Raw genomic sequence first — 12,411 nt, forward strand, 5'->3', positions numbered from 1 at the left:
GTTTCCTGGTGCTTTCCAATTTGAGAATGAAATTTGAAAAAGGAGGGAAAGGCTTAGAGATTATTAGGGGCAGCCAACTCAAGGAAGTAACTTTGAGAAGATTCTGCCTTGCACCTATTCTTCAGGCTTTAGGCAGAGAAAGGGTTATAAATAAGGTAACTAATTTATCATCCAGATATTTTGAAAGTGAAAGGGAACACTGGTTAATAACTATACAAGGGTAATAGGTATAAATCAGGACTGTCCCAAGCAAATCAGATGTATATAATTCCTCTAATTGTAAACATGATGTTATTTCTGAGGAAGTAGACAGATCCTCAGCTGATGTCTGAAATTCCACAATTAGAGCTTTATTTCTTTGTCTTTTTTTTTTTGGTTGCGTTGGGTCTTCGTTGCTGTGCGCAGGCTTCTCATTGCAGTGGCTTCTCTTGTTGAGGAGCACGGGCTCAAGGCGTGTGGGCTTCAGTAGTTGTAGCACGTGGGCTCAGTAGTTGTGGCACGTGGGCTCTAGAGCTTGCAGGCTTCAGTAGTTGCAATGCATGGGCTCAGTAGTTGCAGCACGCGGGCTCTAGGGCGTGAGGGCCTCAGTAGTTGTGGCATGCAGGCTCAGTAGTTGTGGCACACGGGCTTAGTTGCTCCGCGGAATGTGGGATCTTCCCGGACCACAGCTCGAACCCGTGTCCCCCTGTGTTGGCAGGCAGATTCTTAATTACTGCCCCACCAGGGAAGTCCAGTAATTTATAGTTTAACATGAATAAACCTTTCAGATTCTTCCCAGAGGGCAAGCTTGGAGGGAGAGGAAAAGCCAGTCTATTGAATTCTGGACTGTATTTGGCTGAGGGAAAAGGGAAAGAACACTGCATGAGGGAAGCTGGAGAAGTCTGAGGATGACCCTGACCATAAGACCTAGTCTTAACTCAGAGAAATATCCACAAGGAACCACAAGGGCCGGGCAAGCCTCATTGGCCCAAAGGGTCTATGCTCACCTAGCCTGAGGGGACACATCTCTAGCAGAATATAAAGATCTCATTTCTAACAGAATATAAAGGACGAGCTCCCAGCTGCTTATGAATCACCTTGCTCCAAATAAGCCAGCTTAGACGCTCACAGGATAACTGCCATTTTTATGAAGTTTAGAGACTGCATTCCCTTCATCACACAGAACCAGCTAGAGAAAAGTCCCTGGTCAGACCACCAAGTTTTGATGGTTCCATTCCCAATTCAGGAAGTACTGGAGAAGTAGGGGGTGAAGAACCCTGAGTAAACCCTCCAAAACATCCTTTCTTTTAAAGAGTTGTTTTGCATTTCTTGACTCTGAGCAATACACATCTTAGATTTAATCACTATTTAATATGAATCCTTAGTATTGAAAACAACCACAAAATAAATAAATGAATAAATTAAAGTCTCTAGGCTATAATTTGGGCCATTTTTGACCAGTAATTTGCATCTACCTCATCCTTGCTTTTCACAACAACAGGTTATACAAGCCAGGTAATAGCCAGTGACCACTCACTTTTTATGAATATATAAATGAACTGGAGGATGTCTCTGGAGAAGATTACAGGTTTTATGTAAAGCTGCTTTAAGAAATAAGGTCCTGAAATAGAAACTTACAATCTGAGCAGAAATCAAATGGCTCCAGGATGCCTGTACCAAGTTGTCCTTGCCAAAAGGTCTGCTAGGGCAACTACACCATCCATAAGTCACTGGAGAAATCAAAGAGTAAATCAAAAATACCTGCAGAAAAATGAAAATAGAAACACAACAATCCAAAATCTATGGGATGCAGCAAAAGCAGTTCCAAGAGGGAAGTTTATAGCAATACAAGACTATCTCAGGACACAAAAAAACTTTAAATAAAAAATCTAATGTCACATCTAAAGGAACTAGAAAAAGAAGAACAAACAAAACCCATAGTTAGTAGAAGGAAAGACATAATAAATATCAGAGCAGAAATAAATAGAAGACTAAAAAAATAGAAAAGGTCAATGAAACTAAGAGGTGGTTCTTTGAAGAGATAAACAAAATTGCTAAGCTTTTAGCCAGACTCATCAAGGAAAAAAGAGAGAGGCCTAAATCAGTAAAATCAGAAATGAAAGAGGAGAAGTTACAACCTACACCACAGAAATACAAAGGATTATAAGAGATTACTACAAACAATTACATGCCAATAAAATAGACAGCCTAGAAGAAATGGATAAATTCCTTAAAATGTACAATCTCCCAACACTTAATCAGAAAGAAATAGAAAATACAAAGAAACTGATTACCAGCAAGGAAATTAACAAAGCAATTTAAAAACTTCCAACAAACAAAAGTCCAGGACCAGACAGCTTAGAAGGTGAATTCTACAAAACATTTAAAGAAGAGTTAACACCTGTCCTTCTCAAACTATTCCAAAAACCTGAAGAGGAAGAAACACTTCTGAACTCATTCTACGAGGCCAACATCACCCTGATACCAAAACTAGGCAAAGACACCACAAAAAAATTACAGGCCAATTCCACTGATGAACACAGATGCAAAAATCCTCAATAAAATATTAGCAAACCAAATTGAACAGTACATTAAAGGATCATACACCATGATCAAGTGGGATCTATTCCAGGGAATTAAGGATGGCTCAGTATTCGCAAATCAATTAATGTGATACATGATATTAACAAACCAAAGAATAAAAATCACATGATTATCTCAATAGATGCAGAAAAGGCTTTTGACAAAATTCAACATCCATTTATGATAAAAATTCAAAGTGAGTATATATGCAATGTACCTCAACATAAAAAAGGCCACAGCCAACATCATACTCAGCGGTGAAAAGCTGAAAGAATTTCCTCTAAGATCAGGAACAAGACAAGGATGCCCACTCTTGCCACTTTATTTAACATAGTATTGGAAGTCCTAGCCACAGCATTCAAACAATAAAAAGAAATAAAAGGAATCCAAATTAGAAAAGAAGAAGTAAAACTGTCATTGTTTGCAGATGACATGACACTATATATAGAAAATCCTAAAGATGCCACCAAAAAACTATTAGAAATAATAAATGAATTCAGTAAAATTTTAGGATGCAAAATTAATATACAGAAATCTGTTGTATTTCTATACACTAACAACAAACTATCAGAAAGAGAAATTAAGAAAACAATCCCATGTACAGTTGCATCAAAAAGAATAAAATACCTGGGAGTAAACCTAACCAAGAAGATAAAAGACATGAACTTGGGAAACTATAACATTGAGGAAAGAAATTGAAGACAATACAACAAATGGAAAGATATACCATGCTCATGGATTAGAAGAATTAATATTTTTAAAATAACCATACTACCCAAGGCAATCTATAGATTCAGTGCAATTCCTATCAAAATACTGGTGGCATTTTTCACAAAACAGAACAAATAATTCTAAAATTTGTAACACAAAAGACCCTGAATAGCCAAAAAAATCTTGAGAAAGAAGAACAAAGCTGGAGGTATCATGCACCCTGATTTCAAATTATAGTACAAAGCTACAGTAATCAGTTCATCAGTTTTAGCAATATTTTTTTGGATATGTCACCTCAGTCAAGGGAAACAAAAGTAAAAATAAACAAATGGAACGATGTCAAACTAAAAAAGCTCTTGCACAATGAAGGAAACCATCAACAAAATGAAAAGGCAGCCTACTGAATGGGAGAAGATATTTGCAAATGATATATCTGATGAGCAGTTAATATCCAAAATATACAAAGAACTCATACAACTCAACATCAAAAAAACAAACAACTCAATTAAAAAATGTGCAGAGGGAATTCCCTGGTGGTCCAGTGGTTAGGACTCCACACTTTCACTGCCAAGGGACTGGGTTCAATCCCTGGTTGGGAAACTAAGATTTCACAAGCCACGCGGTGCAGCCAAAAAAATAAATAAATAAAAAATTAAAAATGGGCAGAGGACCTGAATAGACAATTTTCCAAAGAAGACATAGAGATGGCCAACAGACATATGAAAAATGCACAGCACCACTAATCATCAGGGAAATACAAATCAAAACCACAATGAAATATCACCTCACACCTGTTAGAATGATTATCATCAAAAAGACAAGAAATAACAAGTGTTGGTGAGAATATGGAGAAAAGGGAACCCTCTGTTAGTGGGATTGTAAACTGGTGCAACCTCTGTGGAAAACAGTATGGAGGTTCCTCAAAAAATTAAAAATAGAACTGCCATATGATCCAGAAATTTCACTTCTGGGTATTTACCCAGAAACACTAATTCAAAAAGATACGTGCATTCCAATGTTCATTGCAGTATTATTTACAACAGCCAAGATATGAAAGCAACCTAAGTGTCCATTGATGGACGAATGGACAAAGAAATTGTGGTATGTATGTATGTATATACACATACACACACACACACACAGGAATATTAGCCATAAAAAAGAAGAAATTTTGTTATTTATGACAATATGGCTAGATCTAGAGGCTATCAAACAAACAAAACAAAATAAAAACAGATTTATAGATACAGAAAACAAATGGGCAATTGCCAGCAGGAAGGGGTGAGGGGTGGGCAAAATAGGTGAAAGAGATTAAGAGGTACAAACCTCTAGTTATGTAACAAGTAAATCACAGGGATGTAATATACAACATAAGGAATATGGTCAATAATATTGTAATAATTTTGTATAGGGACAGATAGTTACTAGATTTACCATGGTAATCATTTAATAATGTATACAAATGTCAAATCATTATGTAGTACACCTGAAACTAATATAACATTGTATATCAACTATATTTCAATTTTTAAAAAATGTACCATCCATGAAAAGGCTAAGAACAAGTGCCCAGCCTACAGTTTTTTTTTTGTTTTTTTGTTTTCTTTAATTTTTGAATTTTATTTTATTTACTTTTCTATACAGCAGGTTCTTATTAGTCATCAATTTTATACACATCAGTGTATACATTTCAATCCCAATCGCCCAATTCATCACACCACCATCCCCAGCCCCCCACGGCTTTCCCCCCTTGGTGTCCATACGTTTCTTCTCTACATCTGTGTCTCATCTTCTGCCCTGCAAACTGGTTCATCTGTACCATTTTTCTAGGTTCCACATACATGCGTTAATATACGATATTTGTTTTTCTCTTTCTGACTTACTTCACTCTGTATGACAGTCTCTAGATGCATTCATTGAGCTGCATGTGCTGTTTATATATTTTGTAGATTAATCCTTTGTCCATTGATTCGTTTGCAAATATTTTCTCCCATTCTGAGAGTTGTCTTTTTGTCTTGTTTATGGTTCCCTTTGCTGTGCAAAAGCTTTGAAGTTTCATTAGGTCCCATTTATTTATTTTTGTTTTTATTTCCAATACTCTAGGAGGTGGATCAAAAAAGATCTTGCTGTGATTTATGTCAAAGAGTGTTCTTCCTATGTTTTCCTCTAAGAGTTTTATAGTGTCCGGTCTTACATTTAGGTCTCGAATCCATTTTGAGTTTATTTTTGTGTATGGTGTTAGGGAGTGTTCTAAATTCATTCCTTTACATGTAGCTGTCCAGTTTTCGCAGCACCGCTTATTGAAGAGACTGTCTTTTCTCCACTGTATATCCTTGCCTCCTTTGTCATAGATTAGTTGACCATAGGTGCATGGGTTTATCTCTGGGCTTTCTATCTTGTTCCATTGATCTATGTTTCTGTTTTTGTGCCAGTACCATATTGCCTTGATTACTGTAGCTTTATAGTATAGTGTGAAGTCAGGGAGTCTGATTCCTCCAGCTCCATTTTTTTCCCTCAAGACTGCTTTGACTATTCGGGGTCTTTTGTGTCTCCATACAAATTTTAAGATTTTTTTGTTCTAGTTCCATAAAACATGTCATTGATAATTTGATAAGGATTGCATTGAATCTGAAGATTGCTTTGGGTAGTATAGTTATTTTCACAATATTGATCCTTCCAATCCAAGAACATGGTATATCTCTCCATCTGTTGGTATCATCTTTAATTTCTTTCATCAGTGTCTTACAGTTTTCTGCATACAGTTCTTTTGTCTCCCTAGTAGGTTTATTCCTAGGTATTTTATTCTTTTTGTTGCAGTGGTAAATGGGAGTGTTTCCATAATTTCTCTTTCAGATTTTTCATCATTAGTGTATAGGAATGCAAGAGATTTCTGTGCATTTTGTATCCTGCAACTTTACCAAATTCATTGATTAGCACTAGTAGTTTTCTGGTGGCATTTTTAGGATTCTCTACGTGTAGTATCATGTCATCTGCAAACAGTGACAGTTTTACTTCTTCTTTTCCAATTTGTATTCCTTTTATTTCATTTTCTTCTCTGATTGCCGTGGCTAGGACTTCCAAAACTATGTTGAATAATACTGGTGAGAGTGGATCCTTGTCTTGTTCCTGACCTTAGAGGAAATGCTTTCAGTTTTTCACCACTGAGAATGATGTTTGCTGTGGGTGTGTCGTATATAGCCTTCATTATGTTGAGGTAAGTTCCCTCTGTGCCCACTTTCTGGAGAGAGGCTTGATTTGTGACCCAAGATGTGATCTATCCTGGAGAATGTTCCATACGCACTTGAGAAGAAAGTGTAATCTGCTGTGTTTGGATGGAATGTCCTATAAATATCAATTAAATCTATGTGGTCTATTGTGTCATTTAAAGCTTCTGTTTCCTCATTTATTTTCATTTTGGATGATCTGTCCATTGGTGTAAGTGAGGTGTTAAAGTCCCCCCCTATTATTGTGTTACTGTCGATTTCCTCTTTTATAGCTGTTAGCAGTTGCCTTATGTATTGAGGTGCTCCTATGTTGGGTGCATATATATTTATAATTGTTACATCTTCTTCTTGGACTGATCCTTTGATCATTATGTAGTGTCCTTCCTTGTCTCTTGTAACATTCTTTATTTTAAAGTCTATTTTATCACATATGAGTGTAGCTACTGCAGCTTTCTTTTGATTTCCATTTACATGGAATATCTTTTTCCATCCCCTCACTTTCAGTCTGTATGTGTCCCTAGGTTTGAACTGGGTCTCTTGTAGACAGCATATAGATGGGTCTTGTTTTTGTATCCATTCAGCAAGCCTGTGTCTTTTGGTTGGAGCATTTAATCCATTCACGTTTAAGGTAATTATCAATATGTATGTTCCTATGACCATTTTCTTAATTGTTTTGGGTTTGTTTTTGTAGATCCTTTTCTTCTCTTGTGTTTCCCACTTAGAGAAGTTCCTTTAGCATTTGTTGTAGAGCTGGCTTGGTGGTGCTGAATTCTCTTAGCTTTTGCTTGTCTGTAAAGCTTTTGATTTCTCCATCGAATCTGAATGAGATCCTTGCCGGTTAGAGTAATCTTGGTTGTAGGTTCTTCCCTTTCATCACTTTAAGTATATCATGCCACTCCCTTCTGGCTTGTAGCGTTTCTGCTGAGAAATCAGCTGTTAACCTTATGGGAGTTCCCTTGTATATTATTTGTCATTTTTCCCTTGCTGCTTTCAATAATTTTTCTTTGTCTTTAATTTTTCCCAATTTGATTACTATGTATCTCGGCGTGTTTCTCCTTGGGTTTATCCTGTATGGGACTCTCTGCGCTTCCTGGACTTGGGTGGCTATTTCCTTTCCCATGTTAGGGAAGTTTTTCACTATAATCTCTTCAAATATTTTCTCTGGTCCTTTCTCTCTCTCTTCTCCTTCTGGGACCCCTATAATGCAAATGTTGTTGCGTTTAATGTTGTCCCAGGGGTCTCTTAGGCTGTCTTCATTTCTTTTCATTCTTTTTTCTTTATTCTGTTCCACAGCAGTGAATTCCACCATTCTGTCTTCCAGGTCACTTATCTGTTCTTCTGCCTCAGTTGTTCTGCTATTGATTCCTTCTAGTGTAGTTTTCATTTCAGTTATTGTATTGTTCATCTCTGTTTGTTTGTTCTTTAATTCTTCTAGGTCTTTGTTAATCATTTCTTGCATCTTCTCGATCTTTGCCTCCATTCTTTTTCTGAGGTCCTGGATCATCTTCACTATCACTATTCTGAATTCTTTTTCTGGAAGGTTGCCTATCTCCACTTCATTTAGTTGTTTTTCTGGGGTTTTATCTTGTTCCTTCATCTGGTACATAGCCCTCTGCCTTTTCATCTTGTCTATCTTTCTGTGAATGTGGTTTTTGTTCCATAGGCTGCAGGATTGTAGTTCTTCTTAGTGCCCAGTCTATAGTTAATCTCACCAAGGTTACTGCCTAGAGCAGCCCCATCCAATGGAACCTTCTACAATGATGGGCATGTTCTACATCTGTGCTGTCCTACGTGGTAGCTATTAACCACCTGTGGCTGTTGAACACTTGAAATTTGGCCACTGCAAGCAAGGAACTAAAGTCTTAGTTTTATTGTATTTTAAATAATTTAAATTAATTTTATTTAACTTAAATTAATAGATTTAAATTAATAATTAATGTTTAAATTAATTTAAATTTAAATAGCTATCTGTGACTAGTGGCCACCAAGGCAAGTCTAGAGGTTAAACCAGCAGAAAGAAAGCAATTTGGAAGTCACCTTTGAATTCAGCAGGGAATCTAACAAGTTAACATTTGATAATATATTTTAATTCTGTAAAAATCTGCAATTGCTCCTATTAATTTCTCTCAAGTCTTCGTAACGGCCTTCTAGACCCTTCATATTCTGGCCTTCCACTCCTGTCCTGCTTCTTCATCCATTACCTGTAGGATCTCAGCTCCTAGTACTCTACCCCTTCCTCACTTAGCTCCAGCTCTAGTGGGCCCCTTGCAGCATTCCTGTTTCAGGGCCTTCCCACTGATGCTTCTTTCTGTCCCAACCGCTGTTCTCTTAGCTATATGCATGGCTTACTCCCTCCTCTACTTCAAATTAATGCTAAAATATTATGTTCTCAGTGAAGACTTTCCTGACCACTTTATTTAGAATTGCAATGCCCATCATCTCGCATACTCCTTATCTCTTTCTGCAACTTTGTCTCTTTAGTGTTTATTGTCCATCTCCCCAATTAGAATGGAATGTGAGTTCCACGAGGGCAAAGATTTTCCTTTGTTCACTTCTGTAGTCAGTGGTATGCACATAAATGTTTAAAAACTGGCTCTTTGGGGGGGAAATGCCCTTATTTGTAGCATTTGCCAATTTCTGTGGTATAAGTACTCCTACTATGAACAATTTCAGTTTACAAACAAGAATTTACCCATCGTGGATCTGGGAAGAGATATGCACAATCAGCTTGCAAATCAAGCCAGCTCCAGCACACTACTAACTATACCACAATTCCTAAAACACTTGGAATTTCTCAAACAGCATTTCCTATACTTTGCTCTTGATAAGAATTACCCGGGGCTCTTAAACCAGGCTAAAACCTAGGTAATCCCCTCCCCTGGGGATTCTGATTAAGAGGCACTGATGGGAACTGGGAATTTGATTTTTTAAACTGAAGTATAGTTGTGTTAGTTTCAGGTGTATAACATAGTGATTCAGTATTTTTGCAGATTACACTCCATTATAGGTTTTTAAAAGATCATAGGTATAATTTCCTGTGCTGTAACAGTATATCTTTGTTATTTATCTATTTTATATGTAGTGGTTTGTATCTGTTAATCTTATACCCCTAATTTGTCCCACCTCCACTTTCTTCTCCCCTTTGGTAGTCACACATTTGTTTTCTATGTCTAAGAGTCTGTTTATGCTTTGCATATACATTCATTTCTATTTTATTTTTAGATTCCACATGTAAGTGATATCATATAGTATTTGTCTTTCTCTGACTGACTTATTTCACTAAGTACAATATCCCATTGTGTATATATAGATAGATAGATGTGTGTATATCTTAATCCAACCATCTGTTGATGGGCACTTGGGTTGCTTCCATATCTTGGCTCTTCTAAACACTGCTGCTATGAACACTGGGGTACATGTATCTTTTCAAAAAAGTGTTTTCATTTTTTTCTGGCTATATACCCAGGAGTGGATCATGCTAGCTCTATTTTTGGTTTTTTAAGGAACCTCCATACTGTTTTCCATAGTGCTTGCATGAATTTACATTGAGAGATTATATATATATATATATATATATATATATATATAATTTAATTTGATCATGGAATTATATGTCAATGGAATTGAAGAGTCAGTATTTTAGGACTTCCCTGGTGGCTCAGTGGTTAAGAATCCACCTGCCAATGCAGGGGACACAGGTTCGAGCCCTGGTGCAGGAAGATCCCACATGCCAGGGAGCAACTAAGCCCATGTGCCACAACTACTGAGCCCACGTGCCACAACTACTGAGACCGCGTGCCTGGAGCCTGTGCTCCGCAACAAACAGAAGCCACACAATGAGAAGCCTGCACACCGCAACAAAGAGTAGCCCCCGCTCGCCGCAACTAGAGAAAGCCCGTGCGCAGCGACAAAGACCCAATGCAGCCAAAAATAAATAAATAAATAAATTAGCCTGCGTGCCACAACTACTGAAGCCCGTGTGCCTAGAGCCTGTGCTCTGCAACAAAGAGAAGCCACCACAATGAGAAGCCCGCACACCGCAACAAAGAGTAGCCCCCGCTCGCCGCAACTAGAGAAAGCCCGTGCGCAGCAATGAAGCCAAAAATAAATAAATAAATAAATAAATAAATAAATAAATAAATAAATTTGCCCACGTGTCTAGAGCCTGTGCTCTGCAACAGAGAGAAGCCACCACAATGAGAAGCCCACACACCGCAACAAAGAGAAAGCTGCGTTGGGTCTTCGTTGTTGCGCGCGGGCTTTCTCTAGTTGCGGCGAGTGGGGGCTACTCTTCATTGCGGTGTGCAGCCTTCTCCTTGCGGCGGCTTCTCTTTGTTGCAGAGCACAGGCTCTAGGCACGCGGGCTCCATAGTTGTGGCATGCGCGGTTAGTTGCTCCGCGGCATGTGGGATCTTCCTGGACCAGGACTCAATCTCGTGCCCCTTGCGTTGGCAGGCTGATTCTTAACCACCGCACCACCAGGGAAGTCCCGGGAATTTATATTTTTAACAAATACCCTACGTGCTTCTTATCATCAAGGTAGCCCAATCCACATTCACCTTCCAACTCAGGTTATTCCCTCCAAAGCTGAAAACTAGCCTTTGGCCAGAGAATTTGGAGAAACCAGCCTATCATCCAAACAGAAATACAGAGACTCAGGTGGGAAAACTCCTGACAACCCTTCAACACACCACTTTTTCCAGAGAACGTGGAGACTTGAGAGTACTCCAGACATGTTTTGAATCTAGTTTCACAATGGTCCCAGTTCTCTAACCAACAAGTATAAAATACCATTGAAACAGCAGGATATGTAGAAGGCTGTGTTTCAAGAATGATGTTTGAAAAGAAACATATTTTCCTTTTGAAAATGTGCATATTCAATTTCTGTATTCATCAAAACTGAGGAGAAATTACAAAATAACCAGATCATGTCCTGTTTCTATGAAAGTTTATGAGGTCTTAAAATGATGAGTGTGTATCACTGGATTAATTACTTATTAGATTGTAAAAAAATAAATGTATTCAGCAAAACCTGTGCCCACTCTACACTAAGCACCAGAGATAGAATACACAGAGACTAAGGCAGCCTCTCTCCGCAGTCTCCTGGGGACACATTCGAGTAAACTGGCAATGCAGAAGAATAACCTAATTAGTCGTTTAGAGGGAGGTGGTTGTCTTCTAGAGGAAGAGGCATCCAAACTGAGACCCAATGGAGGAGTGGGTGTTATCCAGGTTAAGGCATAGGTGGTGGGAAACACGTATTCCAGGAAGAGAGAACCGAATGTTCAAAGGCCAGGAAATGAGCAAGAGATGGATTCTACAACAGAAAGTTCAGTATAACTGGAACTTCAATGAGACCAGGGAAATGACAAGACCTGAGGCTGGAGGAATGAATTCAGGCCAGGTCACCAGGACCTTGTAAAATCAAGTTTTTCATTGTTTAAGATATGTGCTTTTCCTTTTTGTATTAACCAAATGTAGAGAACTACCCAAATACTCATGAGCAAAGAATGGATAAAAAATTGTAGTACATTTATAAAATGGAATACTATACAGCAGCGCAAATGACTGAACTACAACCATATGCAACAATGTGGATGAATTTCACAAACAATGTTGAGAGAAAAGCAAAACACAGAAGAGTAAAAATTGTATGATTTCGATTATTTGAAGTCTAAGAAGAGACAAAACTAAATATGGGGTGATAGAAATCAGAAAGCAATTCCAACAGGTACATGAAAAGGTGTACAACATCACTAATCATCAGGGAAATGCAAATCAAAACCACAGTGAAATATCACCTCACACTTGTTAGCATGGTTATTACCAAAAAACCCCAAAAGATCACAACTGTTTGCAAGGATGTGGAAAAAAGGGAACCCTTGTGCACTGCTGGTGGGAATATAAATTCATA

Source organism: Eubalaena glacialis, chromosome 2 (assembly GCF_028564815.1).
Source record: "Eubalaena glacialis isolate mEubGla1 chromosome 2, mEubGla1.1.hap2.+ XY, whole genome shotgun sequence".
Lineage (NCBI taxonomy): Eukaryota > Metazoa > Chordata > Mammalia > Artiodactyla > Balaenidae > Eubalaena > Eubalaena glacialis.